Consider the following 25,000-nt stretch of genomic DNA (forward strand, 5'->3'; position numbering starts at 1 on the left):
GTAAGAAGGACGACAGTGTCGAACTATTCCATGTTCCTTGGTCCTGGGGACAGAATACCTACACAAGAGTTGCGGATAGTCTGCTTTCTCTGTGCATAGTCAATTTCAAAAGATATCCTCTGCTTTCAAAGGAAAATAATGAAATAAAGAAAAGGATAAAGACCGTATCATCCTACTACCATTCCAAAACTGCAACAAATACCTGCACAGATAAGTCTATTTTTTGGTGAAAAATGCTGCAGAAATTCCTGCTTAAAAAAAAAAATAAATACATAAAAATTAACAAAAATGCACTATACTGCACAGAGGTCTATGTTTTAATACAAAGGTTCAGCTGAAGCTCTGAGTTTAAAAACATAAATAAATAGATCATTAAATAAAAATGAAAAAAACATTACCGCAATCTGCTATCATTCGACAAGATCTCCCAGGCAGCATCCCACTTAAGTTTAGCTTTTAGCCTTAAAAGATATCAGTCACGACTTCCGTCTATCGCCAATTTATCCAAGTCTAGATTTTAGCCTTAAAAGATATTCAGTCACGATTTCCGTCTATCGCCAATTTATTGAGGCCTAGCTTTTAGCCTTCAAAGATATACAATCACGACTTCCGTCTATCGCCAATTTATTCAAGTCTACCTTTTATCCTTAAAAAATATTAGTCAAGACTTCCGTCTATCGCACATTTATTCTAGTTACTCTTTCTACTACCAAGTGTCAACGCATCTGATAGCAACAGCTTTCAGAGTTATTAGTAAAATAAAAAAAAATTAAATAAACTCCGCTCTTGAATAAATCACAAAATAACAAAAGGCTGTGGGTGAGGATTTCAAACAGATGGTGTTCCCGTGTCAATAAGAAGCCCGAAGGCTGTTTCTCAATGTTTACCTCATAGTATTACCCAAGGGATCTGCAAGAATATAAAAAAAAAACAGAATAAGCAAAAGTGAAGAGAAGATGGTTTTGCGAGAAATGAAAAGTGAGAGGAAAGGGAAAATAAAGCAGCTTTCAAAAACGTTTTTCCATTTCATTCTGACACACACACACACACACACACACAGTACACACAGACACACACACACACACACAAACACAATTCAGTCACATCCATTCAAATGCGTGCACATTGCTTGAAATGTCAACGCACACACACCCACTCACCTTTCCTTTCCAAGGCAAACTAAGCTTTCAGGAATATTTACTTTAGGGCCTAATTCCTAGACTCGTATGTCACAGACTTTTCCTTCTAAATAATAACTATTTACTCCTGAGAAAGACTCACAGAATAAATATGACGTCTAGAGTAAATATTTCTCAGTGACGCAATTTTTCGCTTTAATTCACAAAGACCCTCTCGAATGGAAAGTACATAAGGGGAGGAACTTGAAAAGAAAAAATTGAATTCAGCGACAGATCTAGTCCTTCAAAGGGTTTTAATCCCTTAGTTCACATACGTAGAAGCATTCGTAGGTACGTGTGTGTATGTTTCATATGCATGTACGTATACATATGTTTATATATATATATATATATATATACATATATATATATATATATATATATATATATATATATATATATATATATATATATATATATATATGTGTGTGTGTGTGTGTGTGTGTGTATGCGTGTGTATCTATATTTATATAACTATACATAGATAAAAACAAGCAAACATACATACATATATATATGCACACATACATAATATATATATATATATATATATATATATATATATATATATATATGTGTGTGTGTGTGTGTGTGTGTGTGTGTGTGTGTGTGTTATGTGAAAAAATCGTTTATACCATAAAATATCCCTTAATATCAAACTTGGGTGAACAACTTTAAGATGCCTAAGATGCCTATTCACTGTCATAAATCAAATAATAAATAATCAACAGCCATTCTCTTCATCAAAAATAAGAACTGATAAACCATGCAACACTGAAGACAGTCAGACCTTACAGTACAACCCTCAACAAAAAACCACATTTTGACTCAAAAGAATTCGAAGTCCACTGTCCTTAAATGAGAGGTGGGATTCGCCACCTCGAGTGAAGAAGCATGAAAATAATGAGAGAGAGAGAGAGAGAGAGAGAGAGAGAGAGAGAGAGAGAGAGAGAGAGAGAGAGAGAGAGCGCCCAAACTTTCCATGGCCCCTCCTGAGAAGATCATTAATGCAAGGTCTTCAAAAAAAGAATCTTCAAACGCACCGCTAAAATGAGATTATCGCGGGGCATCAGGTGATCCGATCACCAATGGAAAATCAAGATTTCATTTATAGTCAGCCACTGAAATTCCTCCATGCCGATCCTCTGTTTGGCTGTCTGCCCGTCAGTTTGTCTGCCTCTGAGATATACAGTATATATACTGTATGTATGTATGTATATGTATATGTATATGTATATATATATATATATATATATATATATATATATATATATATATATGTATATGTATGTATATATATGTGTGTATGTGATATATATATATATATATATATATATATATATATATATATATATATATATATATATATATATATATATATATATATATATATATACATTTATATATATATATATATATATATATATATATATATATATATATGAAAAACTAGGATATTTACTTCAAATCGATTCACTATAAACTTTAAATCCATATTTGCTTGTATAATTGAAAGATATTCCAAGTGTTCAGCCTATATGACAATTACTTGGAAAAGAGCAAAAAAAAAAAATAAAAGTCTGGTAACTTGTTCATGGAAGTGTTATACATACTTCACCCACATACGTAATAGATATACTTTCAAGTTCAGTTTATAAAACAGATACTTGGCGTGGAGTCAAGAAAACCAGCGCTTTTTTTTGCAATTGTTGTTTCCCAGAATCATAAACATTTTGTTCATAAACGGAAAAATATCGCGAAGCTCATCTTACGAAACATTCTTGGGAAAAAGCCAAGATGCTTGTTTTTTGTTTTCGTTGTTTTTTTTTTTTTGCAACAAAAAACAAACTCAGTCCTTCCCCGACGTTCACATTACGTAACGGGAAGACCTTTTTTTTCCGTCTTGCAACAAAGCCATCCTTAGCAGCTCCAGGCAACCAAAACATAATAACCGAGAAGAAAAAAAAAAAAAAAACACCCACAGCCTCTTTGAAACACGCATCCAGCTTATTCAGGTTCCCGGGGCAACATGGAAATTCAACTGACCAAAACAGCGGGGAACATTTCCGTCGTGTTCCCAATTCCATTAGCGGTTCGGTTGGACCGGGTACTGGCCCAAAACCGACTTTGGTGGTGCATCTCCGTCATATACCTTCATTTGGTCCGGTATATTTCTCGGGAATTTGGAAGGTAGAGTCATTTCTCTCTCTCTCTCTCTCTCTCTCTCTCTCTCTCTCTCTCTCTCTCTCTCTCTCGGATATACATTCCTACTCCGGTACGTTTCCTGGACGAAAAGCGTATTAGTTCAGTGATTTTTAGTAATAAGAAACAAATTATATATATATATATATATATATATATATATATATATATATATATATATATATATATATATATATATACACAAATATATATTATATATATGCATATGTATGTATACATACATATATATATGTATGTATATGTACACATACATACACACACATATATATACATATATATATAATTATGTGTGTGTCACCTTTCTCTGTTTCTTTTTCTTCAAAAAAACCGATGAGTAGAATTTATAACAACATGGAGAGAGAGAGAGAGAGAGAGAGAGAGAGAGTTACTTTTAGTCCTGCCTCCTCGGATTACAGTTGACGGATTGATTGATTTATGGTCAAGGCTATCGCGTTTCATATGAGAGAGAGAGAGAGAGAGAGAGAGAGAGAGAGATGGTGGGTTGCTACAAGGAGGTTTACAGCTTAGTTCAGGAGGATACAATGGCATCTTCCTTAGTTCGAATATATATATATATATATATATATATATATATATATATATATATATATATATATATATATATATATATATATATATATATATATATATATATATATATATATATATATGAGTGTGTGTATCTATTTTTATGTTTCTTCGTATAAATTTATATAGGAAAACTGAATGATCATACGAAATATCTCAAAAGGTATAGTTTCTTAGACAACTTGCTGTTAAAGCAAAGGTGATGACGGCGTGTATATTATAATTTGAAGCCTTGAGCCTATGATTTCAATTTCTTTAAATCCGGTTTCATAAGAAAGTGGACCCAGTTCCCCCTCCCCACCTCAAGGAAAAAGACAAAAGAAATGAATGGGAAAAAGTCTCCCATCTCAGAAAAGAGAAGAAAGCATCCCCGCTCACCAAGGTATAATTCCCCAAAGTTTTATTTCCTTCAGGCCTCAAAAGAACCCCCACCTTTCAACAGCTCATACTTGAGGAAAGAAGGGTTCGATAGACTCTTCCCTCATCAAAATTACCTTAATTACGGCAGACGTCTATCGATTTTCCATCCGAGGTCCGATGGCTGTAACCGAAGACAAATATTTGAATTGGATTCCTATACGCCACAATAAGACGTTGATGATTTCCTCTCTCCCCCAAAAAACAGGAAGTTGAAGGGAGCCGTTTTTGTCTCCATTTTGTCACCCGGGCTATTCTCCTCGAACGACCAGCATATATGAATTCCCCCTTTCGAGATAATCCTTGCCACTTATAGGAGATTTATGAGGGTGGGATTATTCTCAGGGCTTCCTGAATGGAGTTCAATCTCCATTTTTTTTGTTTTCTGTAAAAGAAAATTATTGAGATGGATATTTGTCTGTCCGTCAGTAATTTTTCTGTCCGCCCTCAGATCTTAAAAACTACTGAGGCTAGAGGGCTGCAAACTGGTATGCTGATCATCCACCCTCCAGTCATCAAACATACCAAATTGCAGCGCTCTAGCCTGAGTAGTTTTCATTTTATTGAAGGTCAAAGTTAGTCATGGTCGTGCGTCTGGCACCGCTATAGGTGCCAACAACATAGGCCACCACCGGGCTGTGGGTGAAAGTTCATGGGCCGCTGCTGAGAGTTTCATGGGCCGTGGCTGAGAGCTTCATACAGCATTATGCGCTGTACAGAAAACTCGATTGCGCCGAAGAAACTTCGGCGCATTTTATACTAGCTTTGTGTAGGGGAAAAGGTTACGCGTACCTATGGAAGAGGTTTACCTAAGTCCATTGAATAGAAAAAGGAAAATCTTGAGTTATGACTTTTCTACGGCAAAACCCTTTGCCAAAGGACAGTTATTCCTGTCACATTTTAGCAAAATTCATAAGGGTTATCTGCGAAAGGCTATTTATTTAGAGGCTAAGGGACTTCCCTCCAACGGATTTATCAGGCTCGCATATGAAAATTCCTTCTTCAGCTCTCCTGATTTATTGTGCCGCCGAAGGTATTAGTTCCAGCTGTTGAGGGACCGGATAGTCCATGACAACTACCAGCCTCCACAGATGGTTGTTTGTTCTGAAGAGGGACAATCATAACCATTCGATCTTGCTAAATTGACCAATTTGTTCACACACCATGAGTGGTGATGCCTGATGAATCCAGTCACATCACTTCATTTACTAACATGTAAAATTTTAATCATTCTTTATTACATAACAATCAAACAAACTACATAATTTGCTTAAAGACTCTACTTAATTGAATAGAGGACTATAACTTTCTCTGGTTATAGCTGGATCGGGTATAGGTGTCGACAAACAGAATATAAGATGACCTGGACAAGAGTTCAATTCCTTGCAGTCTACTTTGACATGACGATGTTCAAAATTCTTGTTAATGTTGAGACTCCATAATGTAATGGTTCACTGCCCTAGCTAAGAAAACCAGACTATTTAAAAAGAAATTAAAATACCTTATTTATCACTAGACAGCTTCATCTTGAGGGGAACTGACCTGAAGTAAATGCAAAGCACAAAAAAATAAACTCAGCGTCACGACAGTTCCATACACCATACTCCATACAGGAGTCTTATGAGTATTCGTCACCTCCAAGATACTGAAGTTCTTTCGAGCTACATAATGCTGTGGCTGCACTAATCCAGCATATTTTAAATAGCCTTCTAGAACAGTCGTATTATGCAATATTTTTGTCCAGTCATCATAATTTGCATATCGGCAAACCTCCGACGGTAAGTCAACTACAAAATTTATTTACTCATATATAAAAGCCAAGAGAATCTCTCTCTCTCTCTCTCTCTCTCTCTCTCTCTCTCTCTCTCTCTCTCTCTCTCTCTCTCTCTCTCTCTCTCTCTCTTGCAAGTTACGACCGCACCATCCCACAATGAAAGGGACTCATAATGAGCAATAAAAAAAAACACAGCCGGCTGGCACATAGACCTCTCTCAGGCACACAAAAGCCTATTTATCCCAGCCTATCTATCACTCGCTCGCTATAATTGGCAAGATTTATAAAAAGTCATATAAAGGGATATGTTTGGCTATGGCAATCGACGTCACAGTCATGAAATGATGGGCTTTTTCTTTTTTATTTTCAATCAAAGTCCCTTGTCAATCGGCAGAGTTCATGCATCATTCGCCTACCTCTAGATCACGTTGTATGGTTCAGATGTTGAAAACAAAACCATTATTTACCTTCTGGGATATTATAACATTGCGAAATAAGGTCACTGGCGCCAGGTCCCCGGCAACAAAAGCTACAAGCGGCGATCAAAACATGGAAACAATGATTGCGACGCGTTTTCAACACGTTCTCAGTGAGGTATGTTCACAGGTCATTAGTTTTCTGCGAAGCGTCATTGAATCGGTTCAGTTTTTTTTTTTATTGCGTATTTCAACAGTTGTTTAGAAACTGATTTATTACGACGGCAAATAATGCTTCATAGTTTATGAACAATTTAAAGAGATGGCGATAAATGTTTTATTTGTGAAGCAAGAGTAAAATGGGTCACGTGTATACACAAACCAACAAAAAAAGGGTTAGTGTAAAATAACTCATACGAAGATAAACGAATAAAGGTATGTTTGGTTTACTCTGTTTTAAGGACGTCGCGGGTATAACGACCTAAATCAATCACGGCCATTGTCGAGAGAAAACTAAAATAGAAAGGTATGAGGACGAAAGCAAACCAGACATAACTCGCCTCAGGGTCATCTCTTATTCAGTGAAAGTAAATGGAAACACACAGGAGGAAAGAGAGCTCAAAATCAAAGTGAAAGCTATAAAGCTATAAAAGAAATATAATAACACTGATGCATTTCTCTTTTTATAATTGTTTGTTTGTTTCTTTAAATCATCAGCTGAAAACCCTTAAGGGTAGAGTCAACTGACTATAAACCCACGAGGGCTCCAATGGGAAATCAGCCTGCAGAGAGAGAGAGAGAGAGAGAGAGAGAGAGAGAGAGAGAGAGAGAGAGAGAGAGAGAGAGAGAGAGAGAGAGAGAGGTGATAAATAAATAAATATGAGGGAATAGAAAATATGACCGCATAACCTGGAATTCAGAAGGAGTCACCAGAAAGCAGGAATGAATTTGCTCCTCCCATAAATATTTGGAATCGGAAGAATCCATAACTACACTAGGCCAAGTATTCCACAATTTAATTGTAGCCAAGATGAAATGGGTAGCCAAGATAAAAAGATAATTATCTTTGTTTGCGTTCTCAAAAAGGATGTCATACAAATCAAAAAGTATTTTTACGATTTTGTGAGGAGGGAGGCTGACGGATGTAAATTATCACCAAATGCCAACAGTATTCCATCTGATATCATAGATTTGCGATTTGAAACGTTCATGCAATGACTGAGTGAATGCTTCTTAATTCTTCATTTCTTAAAAACTGGTCTAATTTGTGTTCCCACAATCTACACGCAAATCTTACTTTTGGGACCAGTCATCTTAGCCAGTGACACCAATTCCAGTAGAAAAATTACGTCAATCGATCCTGACTGAGAACCTGACTCTCCAGAGCAAAGGATTCCGGAAACACATAAGAAGGCAGTGAGTTCGAAGAGCGGAGAAAAATGATCAGCATGTTAACTCTCGAGTTTATAACCTTACAATATATAACAGCATAAGAGGCCTTCTATTAGATCGAAATATATAAATAATTAATAGCATTCTAAATTAATATTATTATACTATGATTTTAGATCACGATGATAAATTATTACATAAAAATAAACTTGTATAGAAAATGAACTGAGGTCCTATAACTTTCCTCAAATAAAGGGCGAGTTAACCTCAGCAAAATCGATCTCACAGGCGCTATGTGAAATTAATCTCATTCGAAAGCCGTCTTATATATGAGATGCCAGAAAAAATCTGATTAAAAAGGGGAGAATCTCATAGCAGAGATCTGAGGGAGCCTTCCCGAATCTCCTTGTATCCCCTTATTGCATCAGGTCAATCTCATATAAACTTTACATATTAAGAGATACCCATCCGACCTAAGCCTGGCCTGTGTTTATACCCTGCCGTGATGATAGAGACGGGGGGATATATCAGCAAAGTTGTTTACCCAGGATTAGAAGAGGATATACCTTCCATCCCGAGTTGCCTCAGGGTCAGAAAAGTTCCTTTATTGAATTTGAGATTCGCAGTGAATAATTGATCTTAATAACGAGAAGGGCTTCTTGCTTCTGGACATTACTTTTGAAGTGGTGTTTTTTTTATCAACAAACTTATATAACTGAGTTTTATCTGTTACTGATGTTTGCTGATAATGTGTGTATGTGTTTCTTTTAATAATCCTTGTGTTAAATGTACGTAAACTGGACAGCCATTTTATCACGGGTCTTCACAATCTTCTCGCCCCCACACGGTAACTTCTTTAACTTCTTTATCCAAGAAACTTCTATGTACACAAAACTAAGTGACCTCATTTCACCTTACTCTGATGGGCTGGGGAGGGTGGGAGTGAGGGTGTGGAGGTCGGGGGATGGGAAGGCAGGTAATAGGCTTGGCTTTTTCTATACGTTACTGACAGCAGAGCGAATGATACTGTCGAGCAAAATGTACGTTATAGGACCTAAAAATAAAACAATCATAGGTTGTGGGTTCATACTAATGAGAGTTGTATTAAAAGCTTAAGTGTAACTGTATACATATATACATACATATATATATATATATATATATATATATATATATATATATATATATATATATATATATATTGAGAGAGAGAGACATATGATATATGTATATATATATATAAATTACACTTAAGCTTCTAATACAACTCTCATTAATATAAACACACAACCTATGATTGTTATATATATATATATATATATATATATATATATATATATATATATATATATATATATATGTGTGTGTGTGTGTGTGTGTGTGTGTGTATGTATGTGTGTGTGTGTGTGTGTAAAACCAACGTCTCTCACATCCAGGTCGCCACAATAGACAGGGATAAATCTGTGAATAATAGCACGAGGGAAAGAAGATCAATGTCTCCTTGTATCTGGGAAGAGAAAATTTTCTGGCTGGACGAATTCCTACTGATGCGGAGAGCCAATTTTCGTCACCACTTTCCCCGAGACAGTTTTTATCTGAATGAGATCACATAAACTGTCATAGATTGAGGCTTGAGTGGGAGGTGGGGTTATTCGTAATTTTGTGTTGTAATAACAACAGTATTAAAGTTTTTAAACAGGTGATTTTATTCAACTGATAATTTTAATAAAACCTTTTACAAATCTTTTAAAGTATTCAGTGTAATATGAGTCTACATTAAATTCATATGTAGCTTAACAAAGGAGAAATAATATTATTGACTTGAAATAAAAAAAAAAGACATTTGAACAATCTTTTCATAAAAGAAATCGGAAAGTTGTTTCAATGACCTCAAACCAATAACTCTGATTTTTTTTCGACTCGAAATTTTAATAAAACCTATTAGAATCGTTTAAACTTCTCAGTGCAATATTAGAATTAATATCGAATTTATATTAGCTTAACGAAGAAGAATTAATATTACCGACTGGAAATGAAAAAAGACACCTGAACAATTTTTTCCTTAAAAAATTCAGAAATTTTTTTCAATTTCTCAAACCAACAACTCTGATTTTTTTTACATGTATAAGAACCTAGTTACGTACTGTACACTGTATTCTGCTGTGTATCTCAAATCTTGAACAACACTGTCCGAGGGAGTAACTTCCAGAACACGGGCCTGAATTAAAATAACAACAAATATAAAAAGAATAAAAATCAAAATCTTAAAAAATAATTTTATAAGCCTAGCGTCTGTTTCGACGACATTTTCAACTTTGTCCTACCTAATGACCACCATTAAAAAACACAAGTTTGGTGATATGAACATCTGCCCATAGACACTGTTTCGTCCACAATGAATAAAACTGTCATTTACTTTTGTTATTTAATTTTTTTATTAACTTCATGCACTTCTTTCTTCTCTTAGTACCAAGTAACCGCTGAATCTAGTAAATACATTATTTCATCTTGTCATTAGTGGCTCTCAGAGTACTCAAGAACCAACAAGCGCTGGTGCCTATGCCTTTCATTTTGTTTGCATCTCTGTTGGTGAGACAGAGTTCAGAGGTTCACACCAGGCCTCTTATACTCTTTAGCCTTCGGATAAGGTCTGTTGCTGGCATTGGGACAGTTTAATCTAAACCAGCCAACCAATAGTTACTCTTGTGTAAGTCTTCAAGAACCAAGGTCATTCATTCTCATTTTTTCCCAATGTACAAGACGAGTGTGAAAACCATCTTTAATGAACACAAGCAAAGTACCACCCAAGTTGCGAATAAGCGACATGGCGGTATCTAGCAACCCTTCACGCCCAGACCGCAAGTCAATCAACGGTAGGCGATTCGCCCGAAATAGAGGCAGGGGCGAAATCTCAATATGATCTACATACCTGAATCCTGATGACTCTCTACCATCCCCAGGTCGAACGAAGAACTATATGACAACGGAAGGGAAACAATAAAACACTGGATTCGTTGTACGGGAATCTCAATTTGACACGGGCGTCTTTTGAGCGAAAATTCGTGTAAACTTCAATATGGAGTGATGACAGACTTTAGAGAGAGAGAGAGAGAGAGAGAGAGAGAGAGAGAGAGAGAGAGAGAGAGAGAAATATTTGTTAATCTGATGAATATATGATGGATGTATCCACAACTGTATGGGCTTAACATTACTTTGCCCTCCCATTCCAATTATTATATGATGGCATATATTTTGAGCGAATAGATATTCCCAATTGATTTAATCCTTACATTAACAGACCAATAGGAAGTTCAATAAAAAGTGCCCATATTATTCTATCCTCGCCGGGTATCGAACCCAGACTTACCGTGATGTGACACGAGTCCTTCCACAATTATAACAAGTAAAAATGCGCCGAAGTTTCTTCGGCGCAATCGAGTTTTCTGCACAGCGTATAATCAATGCCACCCAAAATAGATCTATCTTTCGGTGGTCTCGGCATAATGCTGTATGAGCCACGGTCCATGAAACTTTAACCACGGCCCGGTGGTGGCCTATCCTATATTGCTGCCATAAGCCCGATTATGGCTAACTTTAACCTTTCATAAAATAAAAACTACTGAGGCTACTAGAGGGCTGCAATTTGGTATGTTTGATGATTGGAGGGTGGATGATCAACACACCAATTTGCAATCGTCTAGCCTCAGTAGTTTTTAAGATCTGAGGGCTGACAGAAAAAGTGCGGACAGAAAAAAAGTGCGGACAGAAAAAAAGTGCGGACAGAAAAAGTGCGGACAGAAAAAAGTGCGGACGGACAGACAAAGCCGGCACAATAGTTTTCTTTTCAGAAAACTAAAAATGGGAAAAAAAATAATTTAGTAACTAGTGTTCATTTGAAATGTAGCTTTCCCCTAGAAGATGATACAATCATGCAAAATGTACAAGAAATGTATTGAACTACATTTTTCAGCTTTGAAACACTGATAAATAACTAGATCGTATTGGGCTCTGTTCGTAGATGTTACAATGACTGAAGGTAAAAGATCAAGGTTTCTCAGATATTCACAAAGGCTGTCTGTGACTACGAACGAAATTAGCGTCAGAGAGAAGGAAAGGCAACTTGCTATTTCACTCATTCTAAAATGCAGAACAGTCTTTTTCATCATGAAACTGGAAAAACACGATGGCATGTAAGTATGTAGTGACCTTGGAATGAAGCGAGAACACCTGTTTTTCCAAACCTCGGTTGATGTCACCATCACCGTCACCATAACCTATATTTCTGTTTTTTTCATTCTAACTTTAGAACTGAATTACTATATAGCACCTTTACGTACGTTTACGGTCTGAGAGACTGAAAATATCTACGAGTTCACAGAGATCCTTTTATGAAGTAATTTACGAAATACCAAAGAATTCGTGTTAGCAGGTCTTGAGAACAGGCTTTCTATGGTATTCCAGACCTTGGAAAAATCAGTTACAGTTTAATTGGTTAAGGAAAGGACGTCATCTAGCCTAAATAACTGTAACAGTTCAGCCTCATATTGTAAGTCCATTAAATTATTAGCAAAGTACCCAAGTTTTTTTTTTTTTCCAGTGCCGCCAATCATTTTCTCCGGTTACTTTACAGTTTCATGCCTTTTCTCTTATTCTCGTGTATTTTTAAAAAATATTCCAAGTCTTTTCCTACGTTTTCAAGTCTTCTCTAATTTTTTTTCCCTACATTTTTCAAGTATTTTTCTATTGTACGTTCTACTGTACTGTAACCGAGAACCGCTTCTGTTGTAAACTAGATGAGAATTTCTACGTCTCATCTTTCCCATTTGTTTTCTTAATACGGAAAAATAATCTTTGAGTCTACCTTTTCTAGTACACCAGTTTACATTCACTTAAAACAAAGAACAAAGCAATAATATTATTCAATGTCTTGGGATTTTTCTTTCCAGCGATATGCGATATTCAATAACACGGTCCTCGGTTCTCAGCTATAACAATTCTCGCAAAAAGTGCAAGAACAAAGCAACAAATTACCATATTCATTAACCAACGCACCGTTTCGTCTCTGAAGATACTTGCAGAGAGAAATCGTTCAGCTTGTATGTAAATGTAATGTAGTTCGAGGGTGCTGCCTTTAGATAAATGTGCACAAGGGTAAACGAAAACACGAACGTACGCACAGTGTGCTTGTACTACCAAATAATTAGTCAACTATTAAATGAATAAATCTCGTGATTCACTTTTCAAACAATAAACCAACAATTAACACCTAGATCAAGCGTTAATTGCCTATATATAGTTTTTTCAAGGGCAAAGAAGTGACCACTAATTAGTCAACTTTTAAATAAATAAATTTGGTGTTTCACTTTTCAAACAATAAACAGACAAACAACACCAAGATCACGCGTTAATTGGCTATAAATAGTTTGTTCAAAGACAAAAAACTTGCTTGTTTACGAAAAATGGTGTCGGTTACATAAGCCATGGAGTTCCTTTGACACAAAGCGTTCAGTCACAGACAGAATGCAGCCAATAACAGAACTCTATTATCAAGTAAATAAATGACGTGTTTTATTACAAACACAATAAACCTTCTATAATCACCGCAAACAGTTTATTTCAGGAGATAAACAAAACTTACAGTAACTTAGAAAAAGCAATCAGTGACATGACATACTTCATGCGAAACAAATAAAAAAATTTTGAACAGAATACAGTCACCAACATTATATATATATATATATATATATATATATATATATATATATATATATATATATATATATATATATATATATATATATCACACATTACCACAGGTGAAAAATAAGATACGGGGTGTAGGTCTGACCGGTTTCGACTTTATTTCCAAGCCATTGACGAAGGACTGATACAGAGTGTGAGAAGTCACAAATATATATACTACAAGAACAGTACTGACGAACATACACAACCGTTAGAGCCTACATATCCCCACTCAGGTCGGTGTCGAGGTAGGAGTGGCCTTTAAAACTCATTTGGCTAAAAATCACCATAGACTCTCAGGGGACATTGCTGATAAACAGACCATACCCCACCTCAGATCCACACCTGGCAGGTGTCATGGAGGAGGAGTTTGGAAACTCATTAACATTACTACCCTCGTACTGTGTTTACAAATATGATAATCCTATTTTCATACATCTCTACTGCCTACCTTAAAGTTTAAACAATTTACAAATTTCTTTTGATATTAAAGGTTAAAGGATCAAGTTTATACATCCCTTGACTGATATTCATATTATGGTTGTAACTTTCTTTTATAAAGCTAGATTCAATGATGTTCCTTTCAGTGCATTATTAGAATATACAATCTTTTTGCCCCTTCCCAGTTGATAGCATGATTGTTCTCACTAACATGTACAAATATACCACTGTTCCCTTGTGCATATCTTACACATTTCTTATGCTGTTCAATTCTTTTTCCAGTGCTTTCCCGGTTTGGCCAATATAAAAGTTGTCACAAGACTTACACGGAATTTTATATACACACCCTTTAGTATTGTCTGGGAGTTCTTGATAAGTACATTTTTTTCATTGTTGTATTGTTCTTAAATGCGACATTAACACCAAAATTCTTAAGAAGATGAGGGATATCTTTCATATTATTATTATAAGGCAAAACAAGCAATTTTTTGTGTTGTAAGGTTCTTTCTGGTTTTGATACATAGTCTTTTTGCCGCTTCAAATGCACTGTTTAATACACTATCAGGATATTTCAATTTCTTGCCTGCATTCCTAATCTTATCTATTTCATCATCAATATATTCAGGGCTACATACCCGTAATGCTCTTAAAAACATAGATGAAAACACTGACTTTTTAACCTTATTGCTTTGTCCAGAATAGAAATGCACATAGGAAGAAATATTAGTGGGTTTTCTATACACACTATATTTAAACCCACTACTATTTCTTCGTATGACAATACTAAAGGGTGTGTATATAAAATTCCGTGTAAGTCTTGTGACAACTTTTATATTGGCCAAACCGGGAAAGCACTGGAAAAAAGAATTGAACAGCATAAGAAATGTGTAAGATATGCACAAGGGAACAGTGGTATATTTGTACATGTTAGTGAGAACAATCATGCTATCAACTGGGAAGGGCAAAAAGATTGTATATTCTAATAATGCACTGGAAAGGAACATCATTGAATCTAGCTTTATAAAGAAAGTTACAACCATAATATGAATATCAGTCAAAGGATGTATAAACTTGATCCTTTAATATCAAAAGAAATTTGTAAATTGTTTAAACTTTAAGGTAGGCAGTAGAGATGTATGAAAATAGGATTATCATATTTGTAAACACAGTACGAGGTAGTAATGTTAATGAGTTTCCAAACTCCGCCTCCATGACACCTGCCAGGTGAGGATCTGAGGTGGGGTATGGTCTGTTTATCAGCAATGTCCCATGAGAGTCTATTGTGATTTTTAGCCAAATGAGTTTTAAAGGCCACTCCCTACCTCGACACCGACCTGAGTGGGGATATGTAGGCTCTAACGGTTGTGTATGTTCGTCAGTACTGTTCTTGTAGTATATATATTTGTGACTTCTCACACTCTGTATCAGTCCTTCGTCAATGGCTTGGAAATAAAGTCGAAACCGGTCAGGACCTACACCCCGTTTCTTATTTTTCACCTGTGGTAATATGTGATAAATGAATCACGTACAAAAGTGATAATAATCATATATATATATATATATATATATATATATATATATATATATATATATATATATATATATATATAATATATATATATATATATATATATATATATATATATATATATATATATATATATATATATATATATATATATACTCCTTTAACCACACATACCGTAAGTGACACGACCCGTTTACCTAATGCAATATAAATAACATCTGAAATTACTCATAGCAGCATGAGTCTTGAAATACAGAAACAAATCCACAGCTATGTATATTTTCTATCATATGTGTAACCACACGTAACTGTGAAGTTGTTTCTCCATAAATATCATTATTCCGTCACCACTTGATAAACAAAAACTATTTAATTTTTTCAGCCCGACATTCATACATAAGAAATGGAAAACATGCAAACATACGCAATGGACATGAACTGCCACTCACTTCCCTGTAATACGAATTAATCTACAATCAACAGGTGAGAGTGATTGAACAGGTGTTAATGATATTTCATTCCGGCGGCTAATGTTGCTAAAGGAATGCGTGACACTTTTATTTTTGATCTGCGGCTCGATGAAAGGGACCTGCAAATGAATATAGCCCCAATAACGACCCAATTAAAAGAGGGATAAATCATTAAAGGCAACCGGTTGCCTATAACACACAGACAGATCATATGTTGAAGGTTACGGTTTGCCTAAATCACTGGTACTGGTGTTTGATTAAAACTCGTTTCGTAAAAATTAATGAGAGACCAAATAAACTGGATATGAACAAATATGATTAATAAAGTCAGAAAAATTATGGTGTTGCTTTTCCACATCTGAAGTGGAATGAGAAATGAGGATAAAAAGCAAGAGGATAGCTTGAAAAAATATACATCTAGAAGATAAAAGGAGCAATAAGATGAACATTGCCGTAGAAAAGAAAGTTGGAATCTGAAAAACAATCAGAAAAAGAAGTTATCAACAAACTGACTCTTGGAAAGTCACCAGGTAGCAGAGGTCAGAAAAAGGAAGTCATTAACAAACAGACTCCTGGAAAAGAGTCACTAACAAACAACCGTCCGAAAAAGGAAGTCATCAGCAAACTGACACCTGTATAAGAGTCACCAACAAGCAGACGCCCGAAAAACGAAGTCATCAACAAACCAAATCCTGGAAAAGTCACCAACAAACTCTTGTATAAGAGTCACCAACAAGCAGACGTCTGAAAAAGGAAGTCACCAACAAACAAACATCTGGAAAAGGTTACCGACAGTCAAAAACATCAAAGAAAAGAAATATCAAAGGAACGTGCATTTGAAAAAAAAAAAACTGAGATTACAAATGGCAAACACTTACATAACGCCATTCTTAACCAAACTTTTTTATTAAACAAAGTTTACAAATGAATGCAGGGTGATAACGTCTTCTTGCATGAAACTAACTACATACGGCAAGCACTGTATTCACATCACCTCAGCGAGTTCAGTCAATATTGACGGAGCTACCCTATCTAAGGTGAAAAAGCAGAGATCAATTCTCAAGACGTCTAGCTTAGCAAGAACCCTCTTAAATAAACATTATCTACACTCTCTCAATATTGTCAGAGCAGCTCCATCTATGGTGGCGAGTGCGATCAATTCTCACGGAGTCTAACCTAAGAAAAGAGCTCCCAATTACCCAAGGAAACTTAACCTAACGCAAACACAGCTGGAGTTTATATCTTTTTCCCCGGCTGAGGCCCCGTCATAACATGAAGACGTTTCTGACTGCGTGCCTTCATGCAAGCCTCGACGGCCCAATGCGAAGCAGTTGGTGTCCATTCATAAAAGCACCAACGGCAACAAAGAAAACAAAACAGAAGACTACCACACTCGACGACGTCATTGAACGCCAAAATTCGAACGTAAACATCGACGAAAAACAGTAGTTCTGGAGGACCAACTTCAAGCCGATATCACTAGGAGAATTTTACCTCTTCGACTCCTCCTCCAGGAATTATATAGACTCGGTCTTGTTCCGGAGTCATGAAAGAAAAAAAAAGAGAGAAAGAAAGAAAGAAAGTAATGCTTTCAGAGTAATATCCTAAAGAGACATAATAGATTTTCAGATATTCCCGCGTGTTATGAATTTCCTGTAATCATGGATTCCTAAACCTGTTAATAACGAAAATAATAAGGCAAAAGCAGAACTAAATAAATTAATGCAGAAGTAGTAATGACATCAACATTAATTTCCTACATAAAAGTACACAAATATATATATATATATATATATATATATATATATATATATATATATATATATATATATATATATATATATATATATATATATATATATATATATATATATATATATATATATATATATATATATATATATATATATATACTGTATATATATATATATGTATATATATATATATCATAATATTAAGCCGTTTCCGCTGAAAAAATGACTTGTTCGGTATTATTACCGAATCTATAAAACAAAAAATAACGCCCACCCACTAATATCGGCGGACTCTGGGACAAGCAGTGGCTTCGTAAATCGTCAAAAAAAAATTATGCTCCTTATGGAGCTAACTGCGAAGCAAACAAAACGAAAAAGAGAAGAAGAAGAAGAAGAAGAAGAAGAAGAAGAAGAAGAAGAAGAAGAAGAAGAAGAAGAAGAAGATCTAGGGTTGCCGAAAATGGGACAAAAGTGACGAAGACAACAGCAGAAGCAGCAGCAGCAGCAGGAGAAGCAGAGGAAGCAGCAGCAGGATGTAGATTAGCAGGGCAGAGAGAGAGAGAGAGAGAGAGAGAGAGAGAGAGAGAGAGAGAGAGGTCATCATCTCGAAACCAATGGATCGATACTCCAATTAATGAAGCCTTCGGGCACCACACGTCGTGGATATGCGCCTAGAACCCCGCCCTGCAACGCCCCCCACCCTTCTCTCTCTCTCTCTCTCTCTCTCTCTCTCTCTGTCTCTCTCTCTCTCTCCTCCTACAACAGTCCTGTCCGGGGAATATATTATTTTCCTCTTCTTCTTTTTTTAATTCTAGAATTTGCTTTTGTCACCTCATCCGCCCAGTCATTCAACCCGGTGTCTCATATTGCCGGGAACGCCTCCCCCTGAGAGACTTCTATTTGGCAAGAATCAGTTGCGAAAGGAAGAAGAATTTTTGCTTGCTGAGATATCTCTCGTGGAGAGATGATTGTCACTTTGTAAGAAAGTTAGTAAAAAGATGATTTTCACTTGGTTCTTTCACTGAGAGATGACTTTCATGTAATAAAAAACCTAACTCAGAGGAAGATGATTTATTGTTGGTGATAAATCTCTCACGGAGAGATGACTTTCATTTCATAAGAAACATAATTCAGACCAAAATTATTTACTGTTGGCGATAAATCTCTCACTGAGAGATGGCTCCCATTTCATAAGAAACCTAATTTAGAGAAAGATGATTTATTGTTGGTGATAAATCTCTCACTGCGAGATGATTTTCACCTTGGGAGACCTCACTTGTTCAAAGAAATATTCTTTGTCGGAGAATAATAGCTCATTTAAGAAGGACTCTCATTTATTGACTCTTCTCATTAGCTGAAAATTTCCTCAACTGAAAAAATTTTTCCTGACTCAAAAAAGAAAAGTTACTCGGCGTTCTTTAGGAAAAAAAATTCATTTGATAAAATAACCGCGACTAAGAGAAGGGAACTTTTATTTGGTGAAAAAACAACGCAAAAAATGCGTAAACTACATAACTAGTTTACACAGAACGACTTTCTTTTGGCAAGAAATTTAAGTTCCTCAAAGAAACTCTCACTCAAAATCTTTCATTATTTTGGAGAGACATTTCACCTACTCAATGGCGTTCTTCTCCGAAGCAACTCCCTCACTCACAATACTTCCAAACCATCCTTACCATTTTCAGTACTTCCAAACCATCCTTCCCCTTTTCAGTATTTCCAAACCATCCTTCCCTTTTTCAGTACTTTCAAACCATCATTTCAATTTTCAATATTTCCAAACCATCCTTCCCTTTTTTCAATACTTCCAAATCATCCTTCCCTTTTTCAATACTTCCAAACCATCATTCCAATTTTCAGTATTTCCAAACCATCCTTCTCTTTTTTCAATATTTCCAAAACATCCTTCCCTTCTTCAATACTTCCAAATCATCATTCCAATTTTCAATACTTCCAAATCATCCAACCAGAAAAGCTCATCTCACTCACAATACTTCCGAGCCATCCTTCTCACTTCCAATACTTCCAAACCACCCCTCCCACTTCTAATACTTCCAAACCATCCTTTCTACTTTCAATACTTCCAAACCATCCTTCCATTTTAATAAAGCTCATCTCACTCACAATACTTCCGAACATCCTTCCCGCTTCCAATAATTCCAAACCATCCTTCCCACTTTCAACACTTCCAAACAATCCCTCCCACTTACAATGCTTCCAAACCATCCTTCCCACTTTCATTACTTCTAAACTATCCCTCCCACTTTCAGTACTTCCTAACCATCCTCTCAACTTCCAATATTTCCAAACCATCCTTCCCACTTCCAATATTTCCAAACTATCCTTCCTACTTTCAATAGTTCTAAACCACCCCTCCTACCTCCAATGCTTCCAAACCACCCATCCTACTTCCAATACTTCTAAACAATCCTTCCCATTTCCAATACTTCCAAACCATCCTTCCCACTTCCAATACCTCCAAACCATCTTTCCAACTTCCAGTACTTCTAAACCACCCCACCCAATTCCAATACTTCCAAACCATCCTTCCCACTTTCAATACTTCCAAAACATTCTTCTCTCTTTAAATACATCCAAACCATTCTTCTTACTTCCAATACTTCCAAGCCATCCTTCCCACTTTCAATACTACTTAATAACCCCTCCCACTTCCAATACTTCCAAACCATCCTTCCCACTTTCAGTACTACCAAACCGTCCTTCCCACTTTCAAGGCTTCCAAACCATCCTCCCAACTTCCAATACTTCCATGCCATCCTTCCCACTTCCAGTACTACTTAACCAACCATCCCACTTCCAGTACTTCTAATCTACCCTTCCCACTACCAGTACTTCCAAACCATCCTTCTCACTTACAATACTTCCAAACCATCCTTCCCACTTCTAACACTTCAAAACCATCTATCGAGAGAACTTCTTTCGCCCCGACGCATTCAGTCACTCCCCGCTTCTGAGAACATCTAAATCTAAGAGACTCTCAATGAATCCCTCTATAATACGACATAACAGACATCCGTCAATTACGAAGGAATTGACGTCTCGGGAAAGAAGAAGAAGAAGGAGGGGGCGGGAGGAGGAGGCCTCTATTAACGGGTGTCATGTGAACCTTCATTAAAAAAGGAAAAGCAGGAGATGGGGAGGGAAGAGGAGGAAGGAATGGATAAGTTCGTTTCCGTCATCGTCATCATTAGCTTTTGCTTCTTAGTACGCGGTAGGACTCTCTCGTGGTCGCCCCGCCCCCCCCCCAGCTCCCCATCCTTTTATTATGCACACTTTTATGGTATCAAGTACAACGTAGGAAACAGAGAGATTGCTTAAGTCAGAGTATACGTATTTATAATAATAGATGGATGGACAGATAGGTAGATAGATAGATTTAAGTTTAATACTCAAGAGTTGCGTTTTCTATTATTATTATTATATTATTATTATTATTATTATTTAGAAGATGAAACCTATTCATATGGAGCAAGCCCACAGTGGCCAATAACTTGAAATTCAAGCCTCCAACCAATGAGGTATTCATTTGAAAGAAGTAACAGAAGGTAATAGGAAACATACAGTTTAAGCTTAAAGAATATCTATTAAGAAGAAACGAGAGAGAGAGAGAGAGAGAGAGAGAGAGAGAGAGAGAGAGAGAGAGAGAGAGAGAGAGAGAGAGAGAGAGAGAGAGATTGATTTTACGTCCGACATTATACACTAAAATTAACAGACATTAAAGCCTTTTGGCTAAAGTAAGAAATTCCATGAGCGATAAATGACACTGCAAACATGGAAACAGACTCATCAGGCACACGAGAACTGTAAATTTCTTGTAAGGTTTTATTAACGTCACTTAAATATAGCATATTTTGGGGAACGATGTCCAACAAATCACGAGTAATTGAAGGTAAGCAAGTGACAAATGAGCACAAAATCTTAAGATTAGCATTTCAAAGTTTATCTCGTAGAAAAGAGTAAAAACCAGACGTGGTATGCTGTTGATCAGACAGGTAGCTTTTGGTTCATTTCTCTCAAGATAAACTAAGGATAACTAATTTTGTTCCCATAATCTAAAAAAAAAAAAAAAAAAAAAAACTGATATAAAGCCTGAGAAGTCCATTATAAATGCGTAAAAGCTGCTAAAAACAAAACGTTATCGAATTTGAACAGCCATTCATACTTTTCAGTGATAGAACTACGCATTACAATGTTAACAATTTCAAGATAATACTGTGGACATGAGTCTCCCAAGGTGTCAAACTCATTCAAAAACAATAAAACAAAAAGAAAAACAAGGAGCGTATTATCAGCTGCATAAATACCCCAGTTTTCCCGGTGTTATTCACCATTAGGCTTCCCATATCCCACATTTCTTGAACATTTAGTATTATTTCTAAAGATTCCCATAGGATATCATAAGTAGATATCATTCAGAGCTATTTTAACATAGTCCTTCAAGAAGTCAGCCAAGACAGTTGAAATATCCTGATGTATTTTACATGGATAAAAATGAAAGTCTTTAACTTGTCGGTTAATATGTGCCAAGGGTATACCAAACATAAGATAAAATAGGACTATGAGTATGGTTAACACTCTAATTCAGTTTAAAAGAAGAAGAAAAAGTAACACATCTGATGATCTTGTACCGACAGCAATGGGTCTGGATAAGATCAGATTGTCAGCGAGATAAGTAAAGCAAAGTAAATAACAATACTTTTATTAAACTTTACTTAAATATAAGAGAGACGGGAGGTACATATTCCCTTACCCTGCTTAAAAGATTAATTATATTTCCTGCCCCTAATAACGTTTTTCCCTCTCATTAGGATGTGCACTGTCATTAGTCTTAATTGTACTCTCTTCATTCAATGGGGATTTTAATTACGGCCGCAGCTGAATAGATGACAGCCACCAATATACCAAGAGCATTTCGGGGAAATTTATACTAGAAAAAAATAATGAAAATAAAATAAAATTGAACAGGAACACTTTTTTGACAGGGCTACTACATCAAATAAACACCAATAAATCGATCATTAATTAAAGAAAGACCTCAATATTCTACGTAAGACCGAAGGACATGACACAGTCACTTAAGTCACTTCTGATGTATATGAAAAGGGTTAGAATAACGTTAGAACATTCCTGATTTACATGAAAAGGTTAAAATAACGTCAGAACATTCCTGATCTATAGGAAAAGGTTAAAATAATGTTAGAACATTCCTGATTTATATGAAAAGGTTAAAATAATGTTAGAACATTCCTGATTTATATGAAAAGGTAAAATAATGTTAGAACATTCCTGATTTATATGAAAAGGTTAAAATAATGTTAGAACATTCCTGACTTATATGAAAAGGGTTAGGATAATGTCAGAACTTTCCTGACATATAAGAAAATGGTTACAATAATGTCAGAACTTTCCTGACATACAAGAAAAGGGTTAAAATAATGTCAGAACTTTCTTGACATACAAGAAAAGGGTTAAAATAATGTCAGAACTTTCTTGACATATATAAAAAGGGTTAAAATAATGTCAGAACATCCCTGACTTAAAAAAAAGGGTTACAATATTGTCAGAACATTTCTGATATATATATATATATATATATATATATATATATATATATATATATATATATATATATATATATATATATATATATATATATATATATATATATATATATGAAAATGACTAAAATAACGTTAGAACATTGTACAACATAGAATGTTTAAAACATGCCAGCTTAAATATTAATATGTCATGCGTTAATTTCAAGATCACACAAAAATATATATTATAAAAGACTTTGTTTTCAAGTGATTTATTATTTCTTTTCTTACAGCTATTGCAAGTTTGGTAACTTTAGCTCTTATTATGTGATCTCATCCATACTAAGTTTTATTTTGTAATTTCGTATTTTCTTGGTCGAATTCTATAACTCCGTTTGGCAATGTTCTTTTTACACATATTTTCGAATATATTTATTTATTTATTTATTATTCATTTCCATACTTGCTTAAATCCAAATATGCCATAAACACAAGTTCTAATTACTTCCGTTACCTTCATCTTTATCAAACACTTGTGTTCCTTTTCTCATAAATTTAATAGTTTTCCTTTTTTTTTTTTTTTTACTAAATTATAAACAAATCTCACCTTCATATTACTTGTGCGAACAGTAGAGCGGAATCTAAGCAAGTTAACTGTTAACTAATTCACAAATTTCTTAAATCTATCTCGCGCTTTAATACTGAGTTTCACGGAATTCTCTATTCTCTTCATTTGTGACTTTTTTTTTTTTTTATTAAAAATCACAGGTATTTCTAATTTTTAAAACATATGATTTTAATTTTTTTTATTTTTTTATTTTACAGTAACTTCTTTCAGCAACCACCAAAAATACCGTTGACAAATAAGGACCATGCGATATTATCGATTTAGAAATCCTGTAATCTCAAATCGCGTATTGATGTAACTATGGAATTTCAGACTCACCGATTCCTGTACGTCTTTGTTCACTATTTTCTGGCCTTAAAATCTTTGCAGTTAAGCAATTCAATCCATCGAACCTTCCCTTATTTTGCAGTTACGTAAATAAATCACTCGAACCTTCCCTTCTTTTGCAGTTAGGCAAATAAATCCCTCGACCCCTCCCTTCTTTTGCCGTTACGTAAATAAATTCCTCGAACCTTCCCTTCTTTTGCATTTACGCAAGTAGATCCCTCGAACTCTCCCTTCTTTTGTAGTTACGTAAATAAATACATCGACCCTTCCCTTCTTTTGCAGTTACGCAAATAAATCCCTCGAACCTTACCTTATTTTGCAGTTCCGCAAATGAATCCCCCGAACCCTCCATTCTTTTGCAGTTACGTAAATAAATCCGTCGAACCTTCCCTTCTTTTGCAGTTACGCAAATTAATACCTCGACCCTTCCTTTCTTTAGCATTTACGTGAATAAATCTATCGAACCTTCCCTTCTTTTGCAGTTACGCAAATAAATCCCTCAAACCTTCCCTTATTTTGCAGGTACGCAGATAAATCCATCGAACCTTCCCTTCTTTTGCA

At 35.4% G+C, this 25,000-nt stretch overlaps 1 protein-coding gene across 1 annotated transcript in view; it reads right to left on the minus strand.

The window, feature by feature from the left end:
• The window catches only part of Nos (Nitric oxide synthase), a 447,341-nt gene that overhangs the window by 52,661 nt on the left and 369,680 nt on the right, over positions 1-25,000 (minus strand). The window lies entirely within an intron of this gene.

This window comes from Macrobrachium rosenbergii, chromosome 6 (assembly GCF_040412425.1).
Source record: "Macrobrachium rosenbergii isolate ZJJX-2024 chromosome 6, ASM4041242v1, whole genome shotgun sequence".
Lineage (NCBI taxonomy): Eukaryota > Metazoa > Arthropoda > Malacostraca > Decapoda > Palaemonidae > Macrobrachium > Macrobrachium rosenbergii.